The sequence below is a fragment of the Fukomys damarensis genome, unplaced genomic scaffold (genome assembly GCF_012274545.1).
Source record: "Fukomys damarensis isolate Sample0158 unplaced genomic scaffold, DMR_v1.0_HiC HiC_scaffold_39, whole genome shotgun sequence".
Lineage (NCBI taxonomy): Eukaryota > Metazoa > Chordata > Mammalia > Rodentia > Bathyergidae > Fukomys > Fukomys damarensis.
Window position 1 is genome coordinate 102,502,153 of NW_022900951.1, and position 8,671 is coordinate 102,510,823.

The window sequence follows — 8,671 nt, forward strand, 5'->3', positions numbered from 1 at the left end:
AAGAAAGCCCATCAGAATCACAACCGACTTTTCAAAACAAACCCTCAAGTCAAGGAGAGCCTGCAGTGAGGTATTTCAAGTCCTAAAAGAAAATAACCTCCAAACTAAACTGATGCATCCTGCAAAACTCTCTTTCAAAATTGATGGGGAAATAACGTACTTCCATGACAAAGAACACCTGAGAAAATTTCATGAAAGCCAAACCAGAACTCCAAATACTTTTAAAAACTATCCTGGAAAATGACAATGAAGGCCACAACTTCATAAAGGCAAACAGAGCAAATATACCAGGCAAGGCAAGAAATTAAATGGAGAGAGGGGAAAAATAAAAAAACAAATGAACCAAAAAGAGGATAATTACACGACAATGAAAAGTCATTGCATAACAGTTATATTCATCAATATTTATGTCCTCAATTCACCAATCAAAACAAATAGGCTGGCAGAACAGAATAAGAAGCAAAATCCAACAATATGCTGTATAAAAAATATTGCCTTAATCCACAAAGAAATTCATAGACCGAGAATAAAAGGATGGAAAGTAGTTCTCAATGAGTCACGAGCCTGCAAAAGGGGGGGGTAGCTACCTTATTTGCAATCAGAATAGATTTCAAAACAAAATTAATTAAGAGAGACAAAGAAGGCCACTACATCATTGTAAATGGAACAAGAGGAAGAAATGACAATCATAAATATATATGCACCAAATACTACTGCCCCTCAACTATACAAAACAAGTACTAATGGATATGAAAAATAAAATTTGTACTAATACAACTGTAGTGGGATACCTCAATGCTCCACTGATACAAATAGAAAGATCATCTAAACAAAAAATCAACAATGAAATAAGAGAACTGAACCAAGTCTAAGAATAAGTGGAATTAGTAGATTATAGAGTTTTCTACCCCACAAAATCAGAATATACATTCTTTTCAGCTGCATATGGGTTATTTTTCAAAATAGACCACATGCTAGTTCATAGAACATTCTTAAGTAAATGCAAAGGAATGGAAGTTATCCACTGTATATTATCAGATCATAGTGCAATTGAACTGGAGATTAATAGCAAAAGAAACCACAAGAACCTCACAAACACATGGAATTTAAATAAGACCCTGAATGAACAGCAATTGGGTCACAGAGAAAATTAAAGAAGTAACTAAACAGTTTCTACAATTAAATGATAATTCCAATACAACATACAGGAATCTATGGGACACAAAGAAAGCAGTTCTATGAGGGAAATTCATAGCAGTAAATGCCAATAATAAGAAAATAAAGAGAGCTCAAATAAACAACCTAATGCTTAACCTTAAGCTTCTAGAAAATGAAGAGCAGGACAAACTGAAAGCTTGTAGAAGGAATAAAATTATAAAGATTAAAGCTGAAATTAATGCAATGGAGAGTAAGAGAACTATACAAAAAACAATAATTCAAAGTGTTAGTTTTCTGAAAGAATAAGTAAAATCAAAAAACCCTTAGCCAGCTTTATCAACATAAGGAAAGAAAAAGCTCAAATTCATGCAATTAGGAATAAAAAAGAAGTCACAACATATCCACCAGAAATCCAAAGGATCATCAATATGTACTTTGAAAACCTGTATTCTAATAAAATGGAAAATAAAGAAGAAATGGACAGATTCCTAGATACATATGAGCATCCAAAGTTGAAGAAAGAAGATATACAAACTCCAAACCTCCCAATTACACTCAGTTAAATTGAAAATGTAATTAACACATTACCAAGAAAGAAAAGCCCAGGTCCTGATGGCTTCACTTCTGAATTCTACAAGACATTTAGAGAACTATTGCCACTACTCTTTAAACACTTCAATGAAATTGAAAGCAAAGCAATACTTCCAAATTCATTCCTGGAAGCAAGTGTTACTTAGATTCTAAAACAAGGGAAAGACCTACCAAAAATAGATCTACAGCTCAATTTCCCTAATGAATATTGATGCAAAAATCCTCAATAAAATACTGTCAGGCAGAATACAGAAGAGCACAGAGAAGATCACACACCCTGATCAAGCTAGATTTATCCCAGGGATGCAAGGATAGTTCAACATATGTAAATCAATAAATGTAATACACTATATTAACAGAGTCAAGGACAAAAACCATATGATCTTCTCAATAGATGCAGGAAAATCATTCAATAAAATTCAACACCCATTCATGATAAAAACCCTAAAGAAAACTGTAATAGATGTTCTTGATCTCAATCTGATAAAAGGTATATATGAAAAGCCAAGAGCCAATATCATACTAAATGGTAAAAAACTGAAGACTTTCATGCTAAATTCAGGAACAAGACAAGGATTTCCAATATCACCATTACTGTTCTAGAAAAATTAGCCACAGCAATTAGAAAAGAGAAAGAAATAAAAGGAATAAAGATAGGAGACGAAGAATTTAAACTGTCACTATTTGCTGATGGTATGATTCTTTACATAGAAGCCCCCCCCAAAAAAAAACTCTGCCAAAGACTTCTTGACTTAATTTAAAGATTCATTGGAGTAGCTGGATACAAGTTCAACACTCCAAAATGAATAGTCTTCTTGTACACAAATAACAGACTCACTGAGAGAGAAATTAGGGAAACATTTCATTTCACAATAGCATCTGAAAAAATGAAGTACCTAGGAATCAATCTAAGGAAGGAAGCAAAAGACCTCCACACAAAAACTATAGCACTATGAAAAAATATAGAAGATGATTTAAGAAGATGAAAAGACATCTCATGTTCCTGGGTACAAAGAATCAACAAGGTGAAAATGGCCATACTTCCAAAACTGCTATACAGATTCAATGCAATCCCAATTGAAATCCCAACAGTGTATTTCAAAGAACTTGAGAAAACCATCCAAAAATTCATTTGGAACCAGAAGAGGCCTAGAATAGCATAAACCATTCTAGACAACAGAGACATGCAGAGGGTATCACATTTCCCAATTTGAAACCATACTACAAAGCTACTGTGGTATAGACAGCATGGTACCAGCAAAGAAACAGACCCGATGATCAATGTAATAAATTAGAAGATGCACAAACAACACCAGACATACTCAGCTACCACATCTTTGGCAAAAGAGCCAACCATCCTCACTGGAGGAAAAATAGCCTCTTTAATAAGTGGTGTTGGAAAAACTGGCTTTCATCTTGTCAAAGATTAAAAATAGGCCCTTGTCTGGACTAAACTAAAATCCAAGTGCATTAAAGATCTAAATATCAAAAGAGAAGGCTAAATACACTGGAAAGTAAGTTAGGTAGAACTCTCAAAACATTGGTATAGAAGAATATATCAACAAATCCTCAGCATCATGAGAACTTGCACAAATAATCAACAACTGGGATCTCATTGGATTAAGAAGTTTTTGCAGTGCAAGAAAAATCACCAACAGAGCTAAGAGACAACCTACAATGTGGGAAATTTTTTTTACCAGCTACTCCTCAGACGAATGACTACTATCTAGAATATATAAAAGAACAAACAAATCAGAAACCCCAAATACAAAGACCAAATTACAAAATGGGCAATTGAAATGAACATATATTCCTCAGACGAAGAAGTGAAAGTAGCAAATAAATGAAAATGAAAATTTATTGGAATATAATTTGTCAAAGTAGTTACTATCTTCTGGATTTTGGGTGTGAGTTGTGATTTCATCTTTTCCATTTGTAATTGCATCACTATGAGTCTTTTCTCTCTCTTGGTTTTACTAAGGGCTTATTTATTCTGTTCATTCTTTTGAACAACCAGCTTTTCAATTCATTGATTTTTTTAGTTTTTTTATTCTCAATTTCATTGATGTCTGCCCTCATCTTTATAATTTACCCTTTAACTTTGGTGTGGGGATGGTTTACTATTGTTTCTCAAGTATATGAAGATTTGTCATGAAGTTATTTGGGATTCCTCTGTTTCCCTAATGTGAGCAATAGTTGTGATGAATTTTCCTCTTAGCACTGCTTTCATAGTGTCACAGATGTTTTGTTGAGTTGTACAGTTGATGTAATTAACTTCCAGAAATGTTTTAATTTCTTCTTGAGCCATTGGTTGTTTATCACTATGTTGTTATTTTTTCGGAGCTTTTGCATTTTTACAAATTTCCTCTGTCATTGATATCTCTTTTTACTGTACAGCAGTTAGATAATATGCATAGGGTGATATCAATTTATTTACATTTACTTAAGCAAGATTTTTAGACCAGTATGTCATCTATTTTGGAAAAAAATACTATATGCTATTAAAATATATATGCTGTTTTAGAGCAGTGCGATACTCTATATATCCTCTAAGTCCATGTGTTCAAGGTATGGTTCAATTCTCAATTTTCTTTGCTATATTTTGCTTAGATCTGGCTCTTTTCAAAAGAGAGACATTAAAACCCTTTACTATAGTTGTTTTAATATATATTTGACCTTTTATGTTAGCAGTTTTTGTTTTGTGATGATAGATTCTCCAGTATTCCACCCGTATGTATTCATCAACGTTACCTATTCTTGTTGGAGGTTTCTTTAACTTGTATGTAGTAACCTTCTTTGTCCCTTCTAATCAGTTTTAACTTGAGGCTTATCATGTATGACAGTAGAATTGCTACCCATTCTTGTCTTCAGGGTCCTGGTACATGAAATGTTGTTTTCCACCCTTTAACTTTTAGCCTATGAATATCTTTTTGGATTAGATGAGTTTTTATAATACAATACATTGTTATATTCTGTTTTTTATTCAGTCTGCCTTTTTGTGTCTTTTGACTGGGGTATTGAGGTTATTAATATTAAGTGATATTACTGAGATGTGTAGGTTATTTACTATCATTGCCTCTTTAATCTATTGGCATATTATTTGTTTTTTTTCCTGATTTGTAAATTTCTGTTTATCCATTGACCTCACTAGTTTGCTTTGTGCTTTTAGATGTATCTAACTAGTTTCTATTGAGAATAGTCCTTAGCAGACTTAGTAGAGAAATCTAGAGTTGGTTTATTACTCATATATCTTCTGAGCTGGTCTTTTTATGGAAATTATTTATTTCTCTATATATTTTAAAGGATAGCTTTGCTGAGTAAGTTGATCTATGATGCAAGTTACTTGGTCTTAGGTCTTGAAATACTTCACTCCAAGTTCTCCTGGCAGCTTGAGATTTGTGCTGAGACGTCTGCTGTGATTTACATGTATAGGTAAAAACTTTATATATGATGTGTAGTTTTTCTCTGGCTGCCTTTAAAATTCTGGTTTTTATAAAATGAATACCTGTGAATTTAATGAAGATATGGCTTGGAGAACTCCTTTTGTCAAAATTGTTTGTTGGTATATAGGTATTGCTTACTTGTATTTTAAAATCTTTCTTATATTTGAGAAATTTTCTTCCTTAATCTTTGTAAGCATGTTAGTGAATCAATCTGTTCAATTTTCTAGATTTTCTCTAACATTGATTAGATGTAGATGGGTCTTCTTGTTGTTTTCTAGTAGCTGCTGAATAGTCTTGTTTTCTCATTTTCTTTTTTTTATTTCTTTGAGCTATTTATCGTCCAGCGGACCCTTGAGTTATTACCAGCATTGCATATGAGCAACCAGGTTTATGACCAGAATTTTACTTTTAACTTACAACCCAGGTTTTGAGTTATATCCTGAATACTGGCCACTTATGTGGTTTTAAACAAATACTCACAATGCCAGAAAAGTGTATGCAAGCATGCACAAGAATTGGGCTGAGCCGAGATGATCATGTTTATAGATGTGATTTTGGTCTTTTTTATATATATAATCACTATTATTATTGCTATCACAATGGCCCCCAAAAAGCTAGAAAGGAAGTAAGGGAGGAAGGGAAGGTGAAGAAAGCAATCACAGTAGAAAAGAAGAGGAAATTGTGGAGAAATATGACAGTGTCATTCATATGACCAAACTCAATAACATGTACAGCGTGTTGAAATATGTCATTTTGACAATCTTACAGGGAAAAGATTTGTATAAGGAAGATAGTGTTGCTAAAGATGTTACTCAAATTAGTAAATCATGATCAACAGTGTTAGATGAGATAGAAAGGTGATTATTAATGTGGAAAAATAAAATGCAGATAAGAGGTCATAGCTTGAGTCCGTAATTCGTGAAAAAGCTAGCACTATAAACACAGATTTCATAACGGGTAATCTATCAACGAGTGATAATGGTGAAACATTTCATGCAAACAAGGCATGGTTTCACAATTTTAAAGCAAGATCTGGGGTTCATAACATAACTAGGCATGGCGAAGTAGCCAGACCTGATAAAAGGGCTGGTGAAAATTATATATACCAACTTGAAATGATGACAGAGAGAAAAGACTTTTCCTGTTATTGAGTTTTCAACTGTGATGAATTGTCATTTTTTGGGGAAAAAATGCCCAGGGGAACAAACATTACTCAGGAAGAGAAAAAACAAACAAACAAAAAACAAAACAAACAAGCCAGGCCACAAGCCTAAAAAGGACAGGCTAACCTTATTACTATGTGCAATGTTATTAGTAGTGACATTGAGAAAAATCCTCTCTTTTTCTCTAGAGTGTTCGGAAAACATAAAGCCATGAAGAATAGGGTAGGGATTATGTGGAGATCTATCACAAAAGCCTGGATAACACGAGTACTTTTTCGTGAGTGGATCAAGGAGGCTTTGTATACTACTGTTAAGAAATATCTAGAAGACAAAGGTTTACCTCCCAAGGCTCTCCTCATCATGGACAATGGTCCTGCTTACCCATGAGATTTGAAAGAATTGGCTTAGGTATTCCCATGGCTCACAGTTGAGTTCCTCTCACCTAATACAACTCGTTCTCTCCTTCAGTCCATAGACCAGCAGGTTATAACTAACTTTAAGAAGCTATAAACCAACAAGCAGTTCCTGAAGCACTGCTGGATGGTCTCAGATTCAGATAATCCTGAAAGTTCTGGAATGAACATTACAACATCCTTTCCTGTGTGGGGGTTAATTGAGTAATCCTGGGCCCATATCTCTCTAAGGCCAATGAGATCTGTCTGGAAGAATGTGTAGCCTAAAATTATATAGGAGAGACTTTGGAGGCTGGGTAGAACCTGAGCCCTCAATTGACCCTGTTTTTGATGACATTGTTACTATAGCAAAGTCCATATGCTTGGAGTTAGACAATGGTCATGTTGAGGAACTGGTAGATGAACACTCAGAGGAATTGTCTACAATGGAACTTCAGCAACTTCTGGCTGAGCAACAGAGAATGGCAGCCGAGGAACTTTGTGAAGAGGAGTGTGGCAAAGTTCTTCTGAAATAAAATCCCAAAGGAAAAAAGAAGACAGTGTTCTGAACATTTGTAGAGAAGATCCACCCAGACAAAGAACAAGTCAATGTGTACATTCACTTGCTTAACAAGTGTCATTGAACAGAACAGCATTAAAGAAAAGACAGAAACAGATAACCTTAGATGAGTTTTTATTTATGAAAAAGTTGAGACCTAGCGAGCCAGAAGTAGGTCCTAACACACCATAGACTATCCCAGGGAGAGCAAGGACACCAGAGAGACAGATTTCTGATGTTCTTATGAATGATGGGGACTCTTTCCAAACAATAATAACCCCTCATTTCATGCTCCTTTCCTTTAAGACAAAACTGTCAACTTGGATATTGAATACAGTGTGACACTGCTGTTTCTGAAAAACTAATCATTTTTTGTATTTTTTGGTGAATACACTAAGAAAATTATTGGTGTTTCTGGTAAATTACACACATTATACAACCCTTTTTAGTATGAAAATGTCAGTTAAGTGGTGCTTTGGAAAGTTCAGAATGCTTTGTGGCTCTATCCATTATTTTTTTTTTCATTGAGTATATTGGTACTTTTTGAGTATACAGAACAGTTACATTTATCATTGGGATCTTGTACCTTTACATAACAGATATTGGTTCTCATTTTCCCCATAACCCTGCCCTCATTTCTCCATTATTTCTTATGAGAAAAAAGTCCTGAATTACAACTAACTTTAGTTATAACCAGGCTGCAGAAATAAATTGAGGATCCACTGTAATTATCTCCTTTATCCTTAATATCACACACTCTGTCTTCCCTCATTTCTGCAATGTGTGATTTATATACTGTTTCTTTCTATTTCAGGTATTTCTGTCTGACTTTTTTTTGAGAATTCCATATTCTTATTGAATCTGTCATTCAGATATTGAACTATTTTGGTTAGCTCATCCATTTTTTTTTTACCTATTTCTTCAAAATTCACAGTGGGCCTATTGAGTATAATTTCTGTATATATTTGGTTCATTTCCTCTTTGAACTCATCTATTTTCTTCATCCCTTCTAAAAACTTTTTATATATTTCTGCTGTGTGCTATTTTGTCTTCTTCTGTCTTTGTGACCCTTTTCTCTGCCTTGAGGGATTTTGGTGACTTACAGATCTTCTATTCCCTTGTGTGCCCATTCCTCTACTTGTACCTGTCCTCACAGTTTCTCTGTCTCGTTTTGTGTATTCTCTGTGCACACTATGACTATTTATCATTTCCGGTTGCTCTGCGGTGAGGTAGATGAGGTACTGGGGGAGGATGAGCGGTGTTTGGATGAGTAATGTTAGTTACTAAGGCTGTGATATCAAAGGGAGATTAGTGGTAGATGAGTGTAAAGGACTGAAGAAAGTTCTGTTTTTATTGGAATACTAT